General features: G+C 50.0%; 2 protein-coding genes across 3 annotated transcripts in view; one reads left to right on the top strand and one right to left on the bottom strand.

The window, feature by feature from the left end:
- HHLA2 (HHLA2 member of B7 family) overlaps positions 1 to 22,488 on the top strand; it is a 176,295-nt gene that overhangs the window by 84,103 nt on the left and 69,704 nt on the right. The window lies entirely within an intron of this gene.
- The window catches only part of IFT57 (intraflagellar transport 57), a 66,712-nt gene that overhangs the window by 6,810 nt on the left and 37,414 nt on the right, over positions 1 to 22,488 (bottom strand). The window lies entirely within an intron of this gene.

Genomic DNA, 22,488 nt, shown 5'->3' with positions numbered 1-22,488 from the left:
GGACCTGTCTGTCTGTCGGGTCCTTGATGGAAGAACCATCAGGTAAAGACAGGAGCGTCTTTGTGGTAAGGCGGGAGACCGGGGGGTCGACTGGGGGCGGATCGGCCCAGCCCTTAGGGGCAGGTGAGGCAAAAGGGTACCGGGACTCCATGAGTTTTCGGTTACTAAAGCGCCTGTCAGGCTTCTCCCTTTGCTTTGTGAGGATATCCTGAAACTCTGGGTGATCAGCGAAAACCTTTTGGGGTCTCCTTGCCCTCTTAAAGGAGACCGCATTGTCAGTGGTAGTGGATGGGGGATCCTCCACATACAGAGTTTGGTTGATTGCTGCTATAAGTGAGTCTATTGCAGTTTGACCATCTGGGGGTGATGAAACCAAGGAATCCTCTTGGTACAAACAGCATTCTCCCTCCTCCAGCTCTTCAGAAGCCGTGGAGCGTGTGGGAGAGCCTGCCCTGTGTGCTCCCAAGGGAGAGCCCGCTGGAGACACCCGGCCGTGTGCTCTTTTCCTGATCCCTGCAACGGTGAAGCATGTGCCCGGATTACCTCAGAAGGATCCTCCATAGGGGTATCCTCAGGCTGCGTTCCGTCCAGGGACCAAGAAGGGTGTGGAGGACGACATTGCGTAGCCAGAACCAGGTTCTGTGACAGTTTTTCCATGGATTGGGACAGAAACTGTGCCCATTCTGGTGGGCTGGTGGCCCTAGGCTCTGGGCTGCCGGTTGCGGCGGTGGTGGCAGGGGGGTCTTGGGGGCTATAGGGGCACAGGACTCACAGAGAGAAGAAGTGTGTTTACGTGGTAGCTCAGCGTGGCAGGTAGTGCAGGCTGAATAATAGAGTATGTGGGCTTTAGCACTCTCTTAGTGCCCTTAGAATTCTGCATGTTCCTAATAGGAGTATGCCAGGAGGGGGAGCAATGCTCAGCAGAGCTGCAAGTGAAGCAAGCACCTTACCCGAATCAGCCTATTGCCCTGTCCTCAGGAAGGATTAAGCTATATGAAGATCTTCGCATGCTTTCCTGGGAAGGGGGGCTTATCGTTAAAAGAGCGGGAAGATGAGTCAGTGTGCCCCCCCTGCTGTGGGTATTAAAAAAAAAAAAAAAAACGGCGGGAAGGGAACTTCTGAGTTTTCCTCCCTCTCCCTACAGTCAGCACACATCTTGTCAGTGGTGGTTATCAGCCGGCTTTTCTGCTAGAGCAAATAAACAGAGCAGATAAACAGCGTGAGTCCCTGAGCCCTGGGCACTCCCCCCTGCCGGGAAATTATCTGCAAGACTTTCTGCAAACAGCAGAACTTCCCCCTCCAGCCAGCAAGCTAGAGAAAGTTAACACTGTGTGTGCAGGATCCTTGCTCCTTGCACATAAATACTGTAAATGTCCTGGGAGCCTTCTCTGCAGCGTCTTTTCTCCCTTTGTCTGGGAAACCAGTCAGGGGGGATCTCACCTTAAAACACTGCTTTCCAGGCAGTGAAAATAGCAGAGTCAGCTTGCTGTGTCGGTGTCATATTCAACTCAGAGCCTGCAGAGAGGGGCTGAGGAATTGGTGCCATCTTCAACTCAGAGCCTGCAGAGAGGGGCTGAGGAATTGGGCTATAGGGGCACAGGCCTCTACCCTGGGCTTTGGAAAATCGGTGTCTGTGGAACCCGTCGTCCAGCCCAGGATCCAGCGTCGCGGGAGGGGGTATGTGTAGGCAACACTTCACGTTCCCGCCCGTTGATGGTAGTGGGAGATCGGTCCCAAAAGGAAACAGTCGCCCTCAAAAAATAACAAACCTTGAAAGGAAGTGCCTCCTACAGACACTAAGCTAAAACTGGGCTTGCCTGGCCCGGCCAGGGGGTGTATACTGCAGAGAAAGAGCTATGCTTTTGCATCTACTTAGTGTCCTCCTATGGATAGGCAGCATAACACTCATGGTCCTGTGTCCCCCAATGAGGCGTCAGAGAAATAAATAATATGAAAGCAGATCAGCACTCCAATAAAAGTCCATATACTTTATTTCTTGCGGTTAAAACATCCGGAATATTTTAACATGCTGTCAACTGACGCATTTCTGGCATCAGTAGCCCTTAGTCATAGTCACACTCTATGACTAAGGGCTACAGATGCCAGAAACAAATCAGAGAACAGCATGGTTTTAATATTCTGGATTTTTTACCAGCAAGAAATAAAGTATATGGATTTTTATTGGATTGCTGATCCGTTTTCGTGTATTTCGATATATTGCTGATGGTCTACAGCAAAGGTCCCCAACCTTTCTGACTTTGACAGCCACATTCAGCTCTGAAAGAGGGTCGTGAGCCACATACAGTTCCAACTACCTTCACAGAAGTGACACTTGAGCCCACATTACTGGTATAATGCCAAAGTTTCTGCACAGAAATAACACCTAGGCAGCATACGAAGATCCAGGCATTCCTACCTCACCCCTTCTCATATCTGCTCTTCTATGTGATGCTAGTCACAAACGTCATCATCTGGAGGCCTGCTCATCATAGCTGTTTGATAGCCCTGGTTCTTATACCCAAAGTTGGAAGCCTGTCACAAGCCACACATCATGGGCCCGCTAGCCACATGTGGCTCTCGACCCACAGGTTAGGGACCAGTGTACAAGTGCTTCTCAAATTAGAATAACATCAAAAAGTTAATTTATGTCAGTAATTCAATACAAAAAGTGAAACACATTATATAGAGTCATTACAAACAAATTGACCTATTTCAAGTATTTATTTCTGTTAATGTTGAGGATTATGTCTTACAGCCAATAACAACCCAAAAGTCATTATCTCACAAAGAAGGGAATTTTGTTTACTTACCGTAAATTCCTTTTCTTCTAGCTCTAATTGGGAGACCCAGACAATTGGGTGTATAGCTACTGCCTCCGGAGGCCACACAAAGTATTACACTTAAAAGTGTAAGGCCCCTCCCCTTCTGGCTATACACCCCCCGTGGGATCACGGGCTCCTCAGTTTTAGTGCAAAAGCAAGAAGGAGGAAAGCCAATAAACTGGTTTAAGCAAATTCAATCCGAAGGAATATCGGAGAACTGAAACCATTCAACATGAACAACATGTGTATACACAAAAACAGGGGCGGGTGCTGGGTCTCCCAATTAGAGCTAGAAGAAAAGGAATTTACGGTAAGTAAACAAAATTCCCTTCTTCTTTGTCGCTCTATTGGGAGACCCAGACAATTGGGATGTCCAAAAGCAATCCCTGGGTGGGTAAAATAATACCTCGTAATAGAGCCGTAAAACGGCCCCCTTTCTACAGGTGGGCAACCGCCGCCTGAAGGACTCGTCTGCCTATGCTGGCATCCGCCGGAGCATAGGTATGCACCTGACAGAGTTTCGTGAAAGTGTGGAGGCTGGACCAGGTAGCCGCCTGACACACAAGCTGAGCCGTAGCCTGGTGCCTCAAGCTCAGGACGCATCCACCGCTCTGGTAGAATGGACGTTCAGCCCTGAGGGAACCGTAAGCCCAGCAGAACGATAAGCTAGAGAATTGGTTCCTTGAACCACCGAGCCAGTCTTGATTTGGAAGCCTGCAACCCTTTACGCTGGCTAGCGACAAGGACAAGAGTGCTTCCGAGCGGCACAGGGACGCCGTACGATCGATGAAGAGTCTGAGTGCTCTCACCAGATCTAATCAAGTGCAAATCCTTTTCACATTGGTGAACTGGATGAAGACAAACAGAGGGTACGGATACCCTGATTGAGATGAAAGGGGGGATTCCACCTTAGGGAGAAATTCCGGAACAGGACGCAAAACCCCTTGACCTGGTGAGACACCGGGAAGGGGACTTTGCACGACAATGCTGCCCCGACAGACACTCTCCGAAGTGAAGTGACTGCCCCTAGGAAAACCACTTTCTGCGAAAGGCGTGAGAGAGAGAAAAATCCCTCATAGGCTCGAATGGTGGTTTCTGCAGAACCATCAGCACCCTGTTCAAATCACAGGGTTCTAACAGTCGTTTGTAAGGAAGGACTAAGCGGCAAACCCCCTGCAGGAACGTGCGTACCTGAGGTAGTCTTGCTAGGCGCTTCTTGAAAAAAATACAGAGAGCGCTGAGATTTGTCCCTTAAGGGAACCGAGCGACCAACCTTTTTCCAACCGAATTGCAGGAAGGAAAGAAAGTAGGCAAGGCAATTGGCCAGGGAGAAACTCCCTGAGCAGAGGACCAAGATAAGAATATCTTCCACGTTCTGTGGTAGATCTTGGCAGATGTGTGTTTTCTGGCCTGTCTCATAGTGGTAACGACCCCTTGAGATAACCCTGCAGATGCTAGGATCCAGGACTCAATGGCCACTCCATCAGGTTGAGGGTCGCAGAATTCAGAAGGAAAAAACGACCCTTGAGACAGCAAGTCTGGTCGGTCTGATAGTTCCCCCGGTTGGTCTACCGTGAGATGCCACAGATCCGGGTACCACGACCTCGTTGGCCATTTTGGAGCGACGAGGATGGCGCGGCGGCAGTCGGACCTGATCTTGCGAAACACTCTGGGCAACAGTGCCAGAGGTGGGAACGCATAAGGGAGCTGAAACTGCGACCAATCCTGAACGAAGGCGTCTGCCGCCAGAGCTCTGTGATCGTGAGACCGCGCCATGAATGCCGGGACCTTGTTGTTGTACTGAGACGCCCTTAGGTCGACGTCCGGCATCCCCCAGCGGCAACAGATCTCCTGAAACACGTCCGGGTGAAGGGACCATTCCCCTGCATCCATGCCCTGGCGACTGAGAAAGTCTGCTTCCCAGTTTTCTACGCTCGGGATGTGAACTGCGGATATGGTGGGTGCTGTGGCTTCCACCCACAGCAGAATCCGCCGGACTTCCTGGAAGGCTTGCCGACTGCGTGTCACACCTTGGTGGTTGATGTAATCCACCGCTGTGGAGTTGTCCGACTGAATTCGGATCTGCCTGCCTTCCAGCCACTGTTGGAACGCTTTTAGGGCAAGATACACTGCCCTGATCTCCAGAACATTGATCTGAAGTGAGGACTCTTGCTGAGTCCACGTACCCTGAGCCCTGTGGTGGAGAAAAATCGCTCCCCACTTTGACAGACTCGCGTCCGTCGTGACCACCGCTCAGGATGGGGTTAGGCAAGATTTCCCTTTCGATAATGAGGTGGGAAGAAGCCACCACCGAAGGGAAGCTTTGGTTGCTTGAGAGAGGGAGACGTTCCTGTCTAGTGACGTCGGCATCCTGTCCCACTTGCGTAGGATGTCCCATTGAAGAGGGCGCAGGTGAAACTGCGCGAAAGGGACTGCTTCCATTGCTGCCACCATCTTCCCCAGGAAGTGCATGAGGCGCCTCAAGGGTTGTGACCGACCTTGAAGGAGTGATTGTACCCCTGTCTGTAGTGAACGCTGTTTGTCCAGCGGAAGCTTCACTATTGCTGGAAGAGAATGAAACTCCATGCCAAGATATGTCAGCGATTGGACCGGTGTCAGATTTGACTTTGGAAAATTGATGATCCACCCGAAACTCTGGAGAATCTCCAGAGTAACGTTGAGGCTGTGTTGGCATGCCTCTAGAGAGGGTGCCTTGACCAGCAGATCGTCTAAGTAAGGTATCACTGAGTGACCCTGATAGTGGAGGACCACAACTACTGTAGCCATGACCTTGGTGAAAACTCTTGGGGCTGTCGCCAGGCCGAACGGCAGTGCCGCGAACTGAAGGTGTTCGTCTTTTATGGCGAAGCGCAAGAAGCGCTGATGCTCTGGAGCAATTGGTACGTGGCGATAAGCATCCTTGATATCTATCGATGCTAGGAAATCTCCTTGGGACATTGGGACATTGAGACGATGACGGAGTGACGCCTGGTCCTTACGTGTTTGTTGAGCAGTTTTAGGTCCAAAACAGGACGGAAGGACCCGTCCTTCTTTGGAACCACAAACAGGTTGGAGTAGAAACCGTGACCCTGTTGCTGAAGAGGAACCGGGACCACCACTCCTTCTGCTTTCAGAATGCCCACCGCCTGCAGAAGAGCCTCGGCTCGCTCGGGAGGCGGAGATGTTCTGAAGAATCGAGTCGGAGGACGAGAGCTGAACTCTATCATGTAACCGTGAGACAAAATGTCTCTCACCCAACGGTCTTTTACTTGTGGCAGCCAGGTGTCGCAAAAGCGGGAGAGCCTGCCACCGACCGAGGATGCGGTGTGAGGAGGCCGTAAGTCATGAGGAAGCCGCCTTGGTAGCGGCACCTCCGGTGGTCTTTTTAGGGCGTGATTTAGACCGCCATGCGTCGGAGTTCCTCTGATCCTTCTGAGGCCTTTTGGACGAGGAGAATTGGGACCTGCCCGTACCCCGAAAGGACCGAAACCTCGACTGACTCCTCCTCTGTTGGGGTGCTTTTGGTTTGGCCTGGGGTAAGGATGTTTCCTTTCCCTTGGATTGTTTGATGATTTCATCCAATCTCTCACCAAACAAGCGGTCGCCAGAAAATGGCAAACCAGTTAAGCACTTTTTTGGAAGCCGAATCTGCCTTCCATTCCCGTAGCCACAAGGCCCTGCGTATTGCCACCGAATTGTCGGCTGCAACCGCCGTACGGCTCGCAGAGTCTAGGACAGCATTAATAGCGTAGGACGCAAATGCCGATGTTTGAGAGGTTATGGACGCCACCTGCGGCGCCGACGTACGTGTGAGTGCGTCAATTTTCGCCTGACCCGCTGAGATAGCTCGGAGTGCCCATACGGCTGCGAATGCCGGCGCAAAGGACGCGCCGATAGCGTCATAGATGGATCTCATTAGGAGTTCTATCTGTCTGTCCGTGGCATTTTTGAGCGTGGACCCGTCAGCCACTGTTATAAGACGTTTAGAGCCACGTCCGGACAGAGTCGTGGGTTGCGACCTCCGCCCCATCCTCTAGAGGGTCCTCAACCCTTGAAGAAGTCGGGGAAGATTCCAAGCAAGGCTGCTTAGCCGGACTGGGACTGCGGTTTGTGCCGGAGTACCCCACGTCATAACTAGAGGCCACCCCAGGAACACGCTTCGTCGCAGACCGACAGAGGCCTGGGGCGATCTCGCAGTGCCCGGGGCCTGTTTAAGGGACCGGTCTGGACTGCAAACTCCTAGTCTCTTAGCCGACCACTTGTCCATAGCCTGAGACATGGATAGGGAAAATGACCCAGAGAGTTTCTTAGCAAGCTGTAACTCTATCCCTGCCGCTTGGACCGGGAATGCCGGCGAAGCTGTTATCTGTGCAGTGCCTGTAATATAGGCGCACAAGACGTTTTGGCACCCTTTCTCTTTAAGAGCAGACAACAGCCTGTCGTCCGCAGAGTAATCAGTGAGGGTATACAGCCAAAAACAATAATGCTGTCGAAACAGTGAAATCATATAGATAGACACACATATATATATATATATATATATATATATATATATATATATATATATATATATATATATACACTGCAGCACCCAGGGGGTGACAACACCCTAGGAAGACCACCTTTGAAAAACTGCCCAGTGCTCAGTGAGGGGGAAGGAGGATAGCAACGTATGCTCCAGCCCTCCCTACGTTATGATGCAGGTGTCTGCAGGAATCCGGTGGTCTATAGGGATCAGTGCGGGGGGCCGGAGGACAGCGAGGTGTGCTCCAGCCCTCACTGTCGGCAACCCACCGAACCTCCCGCCCCTCTCCCTGACTGGGAGGCTCAGGGGCGGGAGTGTTAACCCACTAGGCCGCAAAAGCCGGGGATTCAAGTAAAAACGCGGCCGGCAAACATGCATGGTCGGCGCGGTAGTCCCGGACAAAGAATGCCCATCGCAATCGCAGCTGCGTCTGAGGCTAAGGTGCTTCAGGCACCGTGCCAACGGGGACACAGAGTACCTGTAGCTGCAGGGTGTCCCTGACGATACTCCGTCTCCGGCAGGGGCTGCGGATGTGGCTTGTAGCCCTCAGATTCTCTGACCCGGATCTCCCTCAGCTGCAGCCAGAAGTTGAAAAAACATGGCTGACGGCGTTCTCTGAGGAGGAGGGAGGCATGGGTGTGTTCACACAAAAGTGCGGGAATCTGGTGCCTCAGCGTGGGTAGTGAGGGGGGCGGAGGACAGCTCAATGTACTACAGCCCTCACTGTCGGCGTAACACCGACCGTCCCGCCCTTTTTCCTGACTGGCAGGTCTGAGGGCGGGAGAATCCCATACTAGGCCGCAAAAAGCCGGGGATTAAAGTTGAAATCGCGGCCGACCGGCAGTGCACGGTCGGCGCGGTAGTCCCGGACCCACACGCACGCCGCAGTCGCTGCAGCGTCTGTGCCCAAGGTGCTTTATGCGCCGTCCCAACGGGGACACAGAGCACCTGGAATATGCGTTACTAGGCAGAAGCCGGAGACTAGAGTGTAAGCGCAGCCGGCCACAAGCGCGGTCCCGGCGCACTAACACGCCCAGCAGTGCTGCAGCGTGTACGACACAAGCGCGCCATGCGCCGTCCCCAAGGGGATACAGAGTACCTCGCAGTAGCAGGGCCATGTCCCTGACGATACTCAGCTCCTGTCCAGCAGATTCCCAGGGGCTGCGGAGGGAGCACGGTCCCAGTGTCTAGAGACCGATTATGGATCCCACTTCACCCAGAGCCCTGCAGGGATGGGGAAGGAAAACAGCATGTGGGCTCCAGCCTCCGTACCCGCAATGGGTACCTCAACCTTAACAACACCCGACCAGAGTGGGGTGAGAAGGGAGCATGCTGGGGGCCCTATATGGGCCCACTTTTCTTCCATCCGAAATAGTCAGCAGCTGCTGCTGACTAAGTTGTGGAGCTATGCTTGCATGTGTGCCTCCTTCGCACAAAGCTTAAAAACTGAGGAGCCCGTGATCCCACGGGGGGTGTATAGCCAGAAGGGGAGGGGCCTTACACTTTTAAGTGTAATACTTTGTGTGGCCTCCGGAGGCAGTAGCTATACACCCCAATTGTCTGGGTCTCCCAATAGAGCGACAAAGAAATTAGAATAATTAACACAAAACACCTGCAAAGGCTTTCTAAGTGTTTAAAATGGTTCCTTACTCTGGTTCAGTAGGCTACACAATCATGGGGAAAATTGCTAACTTGACATATGTCCAGAAGGCAGTCATTGCTAAAGAAGCTGGCTGTTCAGAGTGCTGTATCCAATCGTATTAATGGAGAGTTCAGTGGAAAAAAAATAAGTGTGGTAGAAAAAGGTGCAACAGCAACCAGGATAACCGTAGCCTTGATAGGATTGTTAAGAAAAGGCCATTCAAAAATTTGGGGGAGATTTACAAGGAGTGGCCTGCTGCTGGAGTCAGTGCTTTAAGAGCCACCACACACAGACATATGCAGGAAAAGGGTTACAAGTGTCACATTCCTTGTGTCAAGCCACTCATGACCAATAGACAAAGCCAGAAGCATCTTACCAGGGCCAATGACAAAAAGAACTGGACTGTTGCTCAGTGGTCCAAGGTGTTGTTTTTAGATGAAAGTAAATTTTGCATCAAGGTCCCAGATCCTGGAGGAAGAGTGGAGAGTCCACAATCCAAGCTGCTTGAGGTCTAGTGTGAAGTTTCCACAATCAGTGATGGTTTGGGGAGTAATGTCATCTGCTGGTGTAGGTCCACTGTGTTTTATCAAGACCAAAGTCAGCGCAGCAGTCTACCATGAAATTTCAGAGCACTTCATGCTTCCCTCTGCAGACAAACTTTTTGGAGATGGAAATTTTATTTTCCAATAGGACTTGGCACCTGTCTACACTGCCAAAAGTACCAATACAGTGGAACCTTGGTTAACGAGAACAATCCGTTCTGGGAGTGTGCTTGTTAACCAAGTTACTCGTTCAGCAAACCAAGATTTCCCATAGGAAATCATTGCAATGCAGACAATTCGTTCCACAACTTGTTAAATGTCCCATTCAGGTCCCCTATTGTGTCATCACACACACACACACACACAGACACACACACACACACACACACACACACACACACACACACACAGGCTCTGTGGTTAGCACTGCAGCCTTGCAGCGCTGGGGTCCTGGGCTCGAATCCCACCAATGACACCATCTGCAAGGAGCTTGTATGTTCTCCCCGTGTTTGCGTGGGTTTCCTCCGGGTTTTCCGGTTTACTCCCACACTCCAAAAAACATACAGATAGGGACTCTGGATTGTGAGCCCCAATGGGGACAGTGTTCCTGATGTATGTAAAACACTGCGGAATATGTTAGCGCTATATAAAAATAAAGATTTTTTTTTTTTTTATTTTATATTATGCTCACCTTACCTTCCGTTCCGTTCCATCGCCAGTCTCCTGGGACTTGCTGTTCTCCGGTACGGGATGTGTATCGGGTTACCATAACAACGAGGGAGGAACTTCCACTGCCAAAGCGCTGACATCAAAGGCAGGAGCCTCTTGCCTGTGATTGGCCAACGCGCTGCCTTTGAGTAGTGGTGACAGAGGAAGTTCCTGCTTCGTCGCTATGGTTGCCGATGCACAGCCTGGAGTGGAGCGGCGAACTACAGGACCCAGGATGGCGGCAATGGAACTGAAGGTACACATATTATGCTCACCTTATCTTCCGTTCCATCGCCGGCCTCCTGGGTCTTGTAGTTCGCCGCGAGGATGTCACAATGAGCCGGCGGACTACAAGAACCATGAGGCCGGCGGTGGAACGGAAGGTAAGGTGAGCATAATACTGTGTGTGTGGGTGCGTTTGTGTTTGTGCGTTCTTGTGTGTGTTTGTGTGGACTGCAAGTGCGGGTCAGAGCGCGGTGGATGTATGGAACTGGAAGTGTGTGCGGTGAGGATTTTGCTCGTACAGCAAAGCTTTCTCGTAAACCGGGTTACAAATTTACAGAAAGCTTTGCTTGTTAAGCGAAATTCTCGTTAAGTGGGTTACTTGTTAAGCGAGGTTCCACTGTACCTGATTTAATAACCACAGTGCTTGATTGGCCAGCAAACTCGCCTGACCTAAACCCCATAGAGTATTGTCACGAGGAATATGAGAGACACCAGACCCAACAATGCAGACGAGCTGAAGGCTGCTATCAAAGTAACCTGGGCTTCCATAACACCTCAGCAGTGCCACAGGTTGATCACCTCCATGCCACGCCGCATTGATGCAGTAAGTCACGCAAAAGGAGGCCTGACTAAATATTGAGTGCATTTACTGTACATACTTTTCAGCAGGCGTCAACATTTGAGTTTAACATCATTTTTTCAGTTGGTCTTATATAATATTCTAATTTTTTGAGATAATGACTTTTGGGTTTTCATTGGCTGTAAGCCATAATCATCAAACGTTAACAGAATTAAACACTTGAAATAGATCACTCTGTTTGTAATGACTATATAATACATGTGTTTCACTTTTTGTAGTGAATTACTGTATATACTAGAGCAGGGGTCTCAAACACGCGGCCCGCGGGCCGCATGCGGCCCTTGAGGTGGCTTCTTGCGGTCCGCTGGCCCGTGGACCCGGCAAAGATGGCGACCGGTGCAGGGGCCGCAGCTGCCAGCTATCTATTTCAGTTTCCAGTTTTGCCTTTGCCGGGCACAGTAAAGTTCTCGCTGCAGAACACAATAACAGCCGCCTGCCAATCAGAGGCAAGCACCTGCTCCATATGACCTCAGATGCTTACCTGTGATTGGCCAGTGGCTGTTGTGCAGTGAGAACTGCTCTGCACGCGCCGGCAGAAAGTTCAGCAGTGACAGGCAGGAGCTGTGATCATTATCGGGTCCACATGCCTGCGTGCTGCTGAGCCGACGGAGGATAGGTGAGCAGAATGTTTTTGTGTGTGTGTGTGTTTCTGCTGCTGGCTGAGGCTGCACAGGGAGTGTGTGTGTGTGTTAGCTGAGGCTGCACAGGGAGTGTGTGTGTGTTAGCTGAGGCTGCACAGGGGGTGTGTGTGTGTGTGTGTTTCTGCTGCTGGCTGAGGCTGCACAGGGAGTGTGTGTGTTTCTGCTGCTGGCTGAGGCTGCACAGGGTGTGTGTGTGTTTCTGCTGCTGGCTGAGGCTGCACAGGGAGTGTGTGTGTGTTTCTGCTGCTGGCTGAGGCTGCACAGGGGGTGTGTGTGTGTTTCTGCTGCTGGCTGAGGCTGCACAGGGAGTGTGTGTGTGTTAGCTGAGGCTGCACAGGGGGTGTATGTGTGTGTTTCTGCTGCTGGCTGAGGCTGCACAGGGTGTGTGTGTGTGTCTGTTAGCAGAGGCTGCACAAGGGTGTGTGTGTGTGTGTGTGTCAGCTGAGGCTGCACAGGGTGTGGGTGTGTGTGTGTGTGTGTGTGTGTGTCTGTCAGCTGAGGCTGCACAGGGTGTGTGTGTGTGTGTGTGTGTGTGTGTGTGTCAGCTGAGGCTGCACAGGTAGTGTGTGTGTGTTAGCTGAGGCTGCACAGGGTGTGTGTGTGTTTGTGTGTGTGTCTGTTAGCTGAGGCTGCACAGGGTGTGTGTGTGTCAGCTGAGGCTGCCCAGGGTTTGTGTGTGTGTGTCAGCTGAGGCTGCACAGGGTGTGTGTGTGTGTGTGTGTGTGTGTGTGTGTGTGTGTGTGTGTGTGATTACTACAAGAAGACATGCATGGGGCACATTAATACAAGAAAGGGACCTGCATGAAGCACATTACTATAGGAAGGGGACCTGCATATGGGGCACATTACCACAAGAAGGGGACCTGCATGGGGCACATTACCACAAGAAGGGGACCTGCATGGGGCACATTATTATAAGAAGGGGACCTGCATGGGGCACATTGCTACAAGGGGGCAAGGATGCGCACATTTTTACAGAATGGGGAACAGGATGGGGCACATTACTACAAGATGTTGGCCAAAGAAGGGAATTTTGTTTACTTACCGTAAATTCCTTTTCTTCTAGCTCCAATTGGGAGACCCAGACAATTGGGTGTATAGCTATTGCCTCTGGAGGCCACACAAAGTATTACACTTAAAAGTGTAAGGCCCCTCCCCTTCTGGCTATACACCCCCAGTGGGATCACTGGCTCACCAGTTTTAGTGCCAAAGCAAGAAGGAGGAAAGCCAATAACTGGTTTAAAGACCAATTCAATCCGAGGAAACATCGGAGAACTGAACCATACCACATGAACAACATGTGTACCCGAAAAAACAGAAAAACCCCGAGAAAACAGGGCGGGTGCTGGGTCTCCCAATTGGAGCTAGAAGAAAAGGAATTTACGGTAAGTAAACAAAATTCCCTTCTTCTTTGTCGCTCCATTGGGAGACCCAGACAATTGGGATGTCCAAAAGCAATCCCTGGGTGGGTAAAAGAATACCTCATGATAGGGCCGTCAAACGGCCCTCTCCTACAGGTGGCCAACCGCCGCCTGAATGACTTATCTACCTAGGCTGGCGTCTGCCGAAGCGTAGGTATGCATCTGATAATGCTTGGTAAAAGTAAGTAGACTCGACCAGGTGGGTGCCTGACACACCTGCTGAGCCGTAGCCTGGTGCCGTAATGCCCAGGATGCACCCACGGCTCTGGTAGAATGGGCCTTCGGCCTTGAGAGAACCAGAAGCCCAGTAGAACTGTAGGTTTCAAGAATTGGTTCCTCGAGCCCCCGAGCAAGGGTGGATCTGGAAGCTTGCGACTGTTTACGCCGACCAGCGACAAGGACAAAGAGTGCATCCGGGTGGCGCAGGAGCGCCATGCGGGAAGTAGAACCTGAGTGCTCTCACCAGAACCAACAGATGCAAATCTTTCTGAAATTGATGGACTGGACGAGGACACAAAGAAGGTGAGGTGATATCCTGATTGATATGAAAATGGGATACCACCTTAGGGAGAAATTCCGGAACCGGACGCAGAACTACCCTGTCCTGGTGAAGGACCAGGAAGGGAGTTTGTATGAGAGCGTTGCTAGCTCGGAAACTCTCCTAAGAGACGAGACCGTTACTAGAAGGCCACTTCCCGTGAAAAACGGGAAGGGAGACATCCTTCAAAGGCTCGAAAGGCGGCATCTGGAGAGCAATTAGAACCTTGTTCAGATCTCAGGGCTCTAACGGCCGCTTGTACGGAGTGCTGAGAAGACAAACTCCCCGTAGGAACGTGCGTACCTGAGGAAGTCGTCGTTTCTGAAAAAATACAGATAGCGCTGAGACTTGTCCCTAAAGGGAACTGAGCGACAACCCATTTTCCTACCTAGATTGCAGGAAGGAAGGAAACATAGACGATGCAACCGGCCAGGGAGAAACACCCTGCGCCGAGCACCGAGATAAGAACATCTTCCACGTCCTGTGGTCAATCTTGGCGGACGTTGGTATGCTAGCCTGTCTCATGGTGGCAACCACGTCCTGAGGTAATCCTGACGACACTAGGTTCCAGGACTCAATGCCACACCATCCGGTTGAGGGCCGTAGAATTCAAATGGAAGAATGGCCCTTGAGACAGCCAGTCTGATTGGTCTGGTAGTGCCCCCGGTTAGCCTACCGTGAGGCACCACAGAACCGAGTACCACAACATCCTCGGCCAATTTGTAGCGACGAGGATGGCGCGGCCGCAGTCGGTCTTGATCTAGCGCAGTACTCTGGGCAACAATGCCAGAGGTGGCACCTAAGGTAGCTGGAACTGCGACCAATGCTGAACTGAGGCGTTTGCCGCCAGAGCTCGATGATTGTGAAACCGTGCCATGAAGCTGGCACATTGTTGTTGTGCCGTGACGCCATTAGATCGACGTCCGGCCTCTGTCAGCGGCGCCAGATCTCCTGAAACCCGTCCGGGTGAGGAGACCATACTCTTTCGGCCACACCTCAGCGACTTAGGAAGTCAGCTTCCTAGTTTCCACACTTGGGATGTGAATTGTGGATATGGTGGATGCCGTGTCTTCCACCCACATCAGAACCTGCCGGACTTCCTGGAAGGCTTGCCGGTTGCGCGTTCTACCTTGGTGGTTGATGTATGCCACCGCTGTGGAGCTGTCCGACTGAAGTCGGATATGCTTGCTTTCCAGCCGCTGTTGGAAGGATTGTAGGGCAAGATACACTGCTCTGTGTTCAAGAACATTGATCTGAAGAGTGGACTCTTGCTGAGTCCACGTACCCTGAGCGCTGTAGTGGAGAAAAACTGCTCCCCACCCTGATAGACTCGCGTCTGTCGTAACTATCGCCCAGGACGGGGATAGGAAGGACCTTCTTTTTGACCAAGAGGTGAGAAGAAGCCACCACCGTAGAGATTCCTTGGCCGCCTGAGAAAGAACGACGACTCTGTTGAGGGACGTCGACTCCTCGTCCCATTGGCGGAGAATGTCCCATTGTAGTGGACGCAGTAAAACTGCGCGAAAGGAACTGCCTCCATTGCTACCATCTTACGTAGGAAGTGCATGAGGCGTCTCAATGTGTGCGACTGGTTCTTAAAGAAGAGCTTGCAGCCCGTAGTGAATGCTGTTTGTCTAGCGGCAGCTTCACTATCGCTGAGAGAGTAAGAAACTCTATGCCTAGATATGTTATCGATAGGGTCGGGGTCGGATCTGACTTTAAAAAGTTGATGATCCACCCAAAACTCTAGAGAGTCTCCAGCGCAACGTTCGGGCAGTGTTGGCATGTTTCCTAAGAGAGTGCCTTGACAAGTAGATCGTGTAAATACGGGACCACAGAGTGACCCTGAGAGTGCAGGACTGTGACTACTGCTGCCCTGACCTTGGCGAAGACCAGTTGGACTGTCGCTAGCCGGAAGGTAGAGCTACGAACAGAGGGTGTTCGTCTCCTATAACGAAGCGTAGAAACGCTAGTGCTCTGGATCAATCGGCACGTGTGGATAAGCATCCTTGATGCCTAATGATGCTAGGAAATATCCTTGGGACCTTGAGGCGATGACATGGCGGAGGGATTCCATCCGGAACCGCCTGGTGTCCACGAGCTTGCTGAGCATTTTTAGATCCAGAACGGGACGGAACGGCCCGTTGTTATAGGTACCGCAAAGAATTTGGGGTAAAAACCGTGACCTTGTTCCTGAAGAGGAACGGGGGTCATCACTCTTTCTGCCTATAGAGTGCACCCTGTTTGCAGAAGAGCAGCGGCCCGGCCGGGAGGTGGAGAAATTCTGAAGAATCGAGTTGGAGGACGAGAAGTGAGCTCTATCCTGTACCCGTGAGACAGAATGTCTCACACTCAATGGTCATTGACCTATGGCAGCTAAATATCGCCAAGGCGGGAGAGCCTGCTACCGACCGAGGCCGCAAGTCATGAGGAAGCCGCCTTGGAAGCGGGTTTTCAGACTGTCGCTTTTTTGGGCGAGACTGAGCCCGCTAAGAATCTTAGCTCCTCTGATCCTTTTGAGTCCACATTGGACGAGGAAAAATGGGACCTGCCCGAGCCTCGAAAAGGCCGAAAACCCCGACTGCCTCTTGCTCTGTTGGGGTTTGTTGTGTCCGGGCTGAGGAAAGGATGAATCCTTACCCCTGGACTGTTTGATGGTTACATCCAACGCTCACCAAACAGTCGGTCAGCAGAAAAAGGCAACTGGTTAGGCAACCTTTTTTGGAAGCAGAATCTGCCTTCCATTCACTTAACGATCAGACCAGGCTCTGCTTAAAAACACGGAGTAGCGGAGGCTACCGCCGCACGGTTCGCAGAGTCCAGGACAACCTGAATCGCGTAAGAAACAAATGCAGACATTTGAGAGGTTAAGGATGCCACCTGCGGCACAGATGTACGTGTAACCGTGTCAATCTGTGTAAGACAAGCTGAAATAGCTTGGAGTGCCCCAAGGGAGAGAATGCCGGAGCCAACGGTGCGCCGACAGCCTCATAGATGGCTTTCGACCAGAGATCCATCTGTCTGTCAGTGGCATCTTTGAGTTTGCAGTTCCATCTCCCACTGCAACTATGGATCTAGCTACAAGCCTGGAGATTGGAGGATGCCGCTCGGGACATTGGGTCCAGTCCTTGACCAAGTCAGGGGACAGGGATAACGTGTATCCTAAGCCGTTTGGAGAAGCGCATATCTGGATAAGCGTGGTGTTCCTGGACTGCCTCTCTGAAGGCAGAGTGGTCCAGAAAAATACGTGAAGCTGACTCCTCCACTGGAGGAGCTGTGAGAAATAACCCACATTCTATAGATGGACGCTATAAGATTATTTACTATGGCGTCACAATCAGGTGTATCCAGATTGAGAGCGGTCTCAGGATCAGAATCCTGAGCCGCTACTTCCGCCTCATTACACAGCGAGTCCTTCTGTTAGGACCCTGATGAAACCGAGGCCGCTCATAGCGAGCCCACTTAGGCTGTCTGGGACTGACGTCCGTGCAGAGCCGTGACTCTGGGATGCGTGTGACATTCCCGGAGCTGTTAGTTATTCACACTGAGGGGGGCCATGGATCAATGATTCAACAGTGCCCATATTGTGAGAGACATGTCCGGACTGCTAGGCTTCTAGTATCATAGCCATAGTCTCAGAAAATCTGTCCGTAAATACTGCAGACACCGTCCTCATCCCCTGGCCATTAGTGCATACAATGGGAGTCTATTTAACCTGCCGGCCGTGTAGCCGTACATGCTGTACCAGCTGTATAGAAAAACATGTGGTTCTGCACCTTTGTTTTACACAGAGAATATGCTGATAACTCCTCCGCATAATCCAGGAGGGTATATACAACGTGCGAGCAAACAGTGCAATGTATATAGTACAAGCATATCTATAAGTGCACTTCTGCACTAGTGGGGTTAGCACCACAGGTGCTGCTTAACGCCTGTCACAGCGATTGTGTGACTATCAGAATGCCAGGGTCTTCCACACTTGTCTCTGTATCGTACAGAAACTGACACTAATGGCTGCCGGTGTCCTTGTAGAGAAGGAAGCCGTGGGCGTGCCTGAGAAAGTGCGGGAATCCGGATTCACAGTGCACACAGTGAGAGGGGTGGAGTATGCAAAACATACTCCAGCTCTCAGCTCTGCTCTATGCAGCGTCACGCCCCTACCCTGACTGTCAGGGCTGTGGGCGGTAACGAAGGGAGACTAGGCCCAGAAGCCGGGGACTCGAGTTAACAGCGCGGCCGCCGTAAAAGCGCGGGCCGCGCTGAAGTCCCCGGCGCACCACAAGTGCCAGCCGCGCCGCAGTTCCCAGCCGCGCCGCTGCCAGCGGCCGGCGCGAGCGATTCCTGGAAGTGGCCAGTGTCCCGCCCCTCTCCTGACTGGCAGGTCTGGGGGCGGGAACGAACGGAAGCAGGCCGCAAAAGCCGGGGACTCTAGTTATCAGCGCGGCCGCCGTAAAAGCGCAGGCCGCGCTGAAGTCCCCGGCGCACTACAAGTGCCAGCCGCGCCGCAGTCCCAGCGGCCGGCGCGACCAATTCCCATAAGTGAGCCTGCTTCAGCAAAGCTGAATGAGGCCATGGCACAGGCGCCGCAGCGCTGATGTCCCCCGGCGCACTACAACACCCAGCATGCTGCGGTGTGAGCGCCAAATGCACGGGGACACAGAGTACCTTGAGGAAGCAGGGCCATGTCCCTGATGTACTCCGCTCCATCCAGCATCTTCTCCAGGGGCTGTAGATGGAGCACGGTCTCAGTGCCTGGAGACCGGTAAATCCCACTTCACCCAGAGCCCTGTAAAAAGGGATGGGGAAGGAATCAGCATGTGGGCTCCTGCCGCCGTACCCGCAATGGGTACCTCAACCTTACAAACACCTCCGACATACAGTGGGGTGAGAAGGGAGCATGCTGGGGACACTATATGTGTCCTCTTTTCTTCCATCCGACATAGTCAGCAGCTGCTGCTGACTAAAAAGTGGAGCTATGCGTGGATGTGTTGCCTCCTTCGCACAAAGCACAAAACTGGTGAGCCAGTGATCCCACTGGGGGTGTATAGCCAGAAGGGGAGGGGCCTTACACTTTTAAGTGTAATACTTTGTGTGGCCTCCAGAGGCAATAGCTATACACCCAATTGTCTGGGTCTCCCAATGGAGCGACAAAGAAATTACTATGCGGTGCTTATTGTAAATAAAACTGTATTACTTACAAAAAAAATGTGTGCGTTATTTTTATATATATATATATATACATAATATATATATATATATATATATATATATATATATATATATATATATATTATATTAGTACCACTGCCGTACCACTACCAATGTCACTTTGTCCTGAAAAGAATGTGGCCCCTCAAATTATTTTTTTTCTCTGTGCGACCCATGCACCCAGCTGAGTTTGAGACCCCTGTACTAGAGTATAAGTTGAGTTTTTCAGCTCATTTTTTTAAGCTGAAAATGCCCCCTCGGCTTATACTTGAGTCAGGGTCCCACAAAAGAAATTATTCTCAGCTGTCCTCCGTTCCCGCGGAGACCTCAGCTGCTTCTTGTAATCCGCAAGGCACGTAGACCCCTCCGTGATAGCGTCTGATGCACAGGGCTGCAGGATGCAGTCATGTCTTTACTGCAGTTGAATGCTTTACAGCAGCGGTGGTGCAGCAAAGCATTCAACTGCTGTAAAGCCACGATGGCATCCTGCAGCGGTGGCTCCGTGCACGGGACGTGATCATCAAGGGGTGCTTCTTACAGACCGTAGGCACACAGACCCTTCCGTGATCGCGTCCTGTACATGGAGCCGCCGCTGCTGCGGCTGTCATTGCTCTACGGTGGCAGCAGTGCAGTAAAGCATTCAACCGCAGTAAAGCCTTCAACTGCAGTAAAGCCACGATGGCAGCCTGCAGCCCCGTGAATTGGACGCAATCACGGAGGGGTCTACAAGAAGCAGTTGAGGTCACCACAGGAATGGATGACAGGTGAGAATAATTTTTATTTCATAATAGAGGACAAGAAGGGGACCGATAGGAGGACATTACTGTAGGGCGCATTACTAGAGGGCCCAAGGATGGGCACATTGCAATAAGGGGAGGGGGCACAAGGACGGGCACATTACATTTTATTGGAATTTATTTTTATTTTTGAAACTTCCCAGTATCTGCTGCATTTACCACCCAAGGCTGATACTGGAGTCAATACGGCTTCCCAGTTTTTTGTGGTAAAATTAGGGGCCTCGACTTATACTCGGGTCGGCTTATACTCTAGTATATACAGTACTGAAATAAATTAATTTTTTAATTATATTCTAATTTATTGAGAAGCACTTGTATATTAGAGGAGTCTTCTTCATTTTTTTTTTAAATAGATAATACACACATTACTATTTCCCAGGATCTCCGGTTCCTACTCTTCCAGAGTCACCAACACCCCCTGCTTGGTGCAGAAGTTCTCACTGCAGGAATGAACAATGGAATCACCACTGTGACCATCAATTGGTGGCAGAGGTCATATGTCTGGGACTCAGCAGAAGGCAAAGAACCACTTTACAGGTCTTCGCTACAATAGACATGTCATAAGAGGTGACAGATCTGATTCTTTACTGCTCCATCTTATTAATTTATAAGATTCACAAACACAACATGGTCCTGATACAACCAACACCTTTCACTGTGACCCAAAGAAACCCTAAACCCCTGAACTTCTGAAATGGGAGTTAATAAAACTGCTCACTAGGACATGTTTCTGTAAGTTTTCTGAACTGTAGGTACAGTTGAAACCAGAAGTTTACATACACTTTCTAAAAAGATACATCTTGACGCCTATTTTTCTCATTATCTGACATTAAATCAGAATAAACCTTTCCCGTTTTAGGTCAATTAGGAACCAAAATTATTTATATTTGCCAAATGCCAGAATAATATGGGAATGTTTTAAGGCATCTTTATTACTTTCTGCAGTCAAAAGATTACATACACTAAGAGTACTGTGCCTTTAAACAGTATGGGACAGCCCATATGATGATGTCATCGCTATGGAAGCTTCTGGAAGTTTATTGACAACATCTGAGTTAGAGTCATACATGTGGATGTATTTTAATGCACACCTGAAACACACTGCGTCTTTGTGTAGCATCATAAGAAAGTTAAAAGAAATCAGACAAGATCTCAAGAAGAGAATTGTGAACTTGCACAAGTCTGGTTCATCCTTGGGTGCAATTTCCAGATACCCGACGGTGCCTCGTTTATCTGTACAAACAATTATATGCAAGTACAGAAAAGATGGAAATGTCCAGCCATCATACTGTTCTGGAAGGAGACGGATTCTATGTACCAGAGATGAATGTGCTTTGGTCAGACATGTGCATATCAACCCAAGAACAAAAGCAAAAGTCCTTGTGAAGATGCTGGCAGAAGCTGGTAAGATTGAGTCATTATCCACAGTGAAACGAGTAGTGTATTAACATAGGATGAAAGGCCACTCTGCCAGGATGAAGCCATTAGGACAAAAAAAACACATAAAAAAGCAAGATTAAATGTTTGCAAATGCATACAGGAACAAAGATATTGATTTTGGAGACGTCCTGTTGTCTGACAAAACTAAATTTGAACTGTTTTGCCATAAGGACCATTGTTACATTTGAAGGAAAAAGGGAGAAGCTTTGAAACCTAAGAACACCATCCCCACTGTGAAACACGGGGGCAGGACCATGTTGTGGGGTTGGTTTGCGGCAGTATGGCATCATGAGGAAAGAGGATTATGAGGCAATACTAAAGTAACATCTCAACACATCAGCCAGGAACTTAAAGCTTGAGCGGAAATGTACAATGACCCGAAGCATACTGCCAAACTGGTTATAAAGTGGCTTAAACATAACAAAAGTCAATGTTTTGGAGTGGCCATCAGAAAGCCTGGATCTCAATCTTATTGAAAATTTATAGACAAAGCTGAAAAGGCAGGTGCGAGCAAGGCAGCCTACAAACATGGCTCAGTTACACCAGTTCTGTCAACAGGAATGGGCCCAAATTTTTACCAACTATTGTGAGAAGCTTGTGGAAGGATATCCAAAATGTTTCACCCAAGTCATACAGTTTAAGGCCAATGGTACCAAATACTAATGAAATGTATGCAAACTTTTGACTTTGCAGAAAGTAATAAAAATGCCTTAAAATATTCTCTCTTTCATTATTCTGGCATTCGACAAATAAAAATGATTGTGGTAATCCTAACCTAAAACGAGAAAGATTTATTCTGATTTCATGTCAGATAGTTAGAAAAACATGCATATGTGTCTTTTTAGACAGTTGATGTAAACTTCTGGTTCCAACTGCATATATATATATATATATATATATATATATATATATATATATATAAAAGGGGCAGAAATCTGTCAGCAATTCCAAGAAATAACCTATCCAGGGTCTACAATGGCTGATATAAGGTAACAACAAACTGAATTCATCAGTTCAGCAAGTATATATACGATGTTTTGTGTCCCTTAAATTGATCCTAAAGCCGATTCATGCTGCCAAAACCATGGACTAAAAAAACCCCAAACAATTTGATGTAACAGGAAGCGTCGGGCCTTACTGGAGAAACACAGAAGTATGCTGGGACACAGAAAGCGCAATAGGGTCTTATCCAGTGGATAGACATATAGGTGCAGGAAAGAAATCACCTGTTAAAGGTCTGTGCCATACAACAAAGAATGAAAAGCAATTATCATGATGCATTCCAAGGGTTAAAAAAACTGGAGATAAGGCAGAAGGAAATAGGTGTTTTTTCTGAGTT

The sequence above is a fragment of the Anomaloglossus baeobatrachus genome, chromosome 2 (genome assembly GCF_048569485.1).
Source record: "Anomaloglossus baeobatrachus isolate aAnoBae1 chromosome 2, aAnoBae1.hap1, whole genome shotgun sequence".
Lineage (NCBI taxonomy): Eukaryota > Metazoa > Chordata > Amphibia > Anura > Aromobatidae > Anomaloglossus > Anomaloglossus baeobatrachus.
The sequence above is the reverse complement of the archived record's forward strand: the minus strand, read 5'-3'. Positions and strand labels throughout refer to the sequence as shown.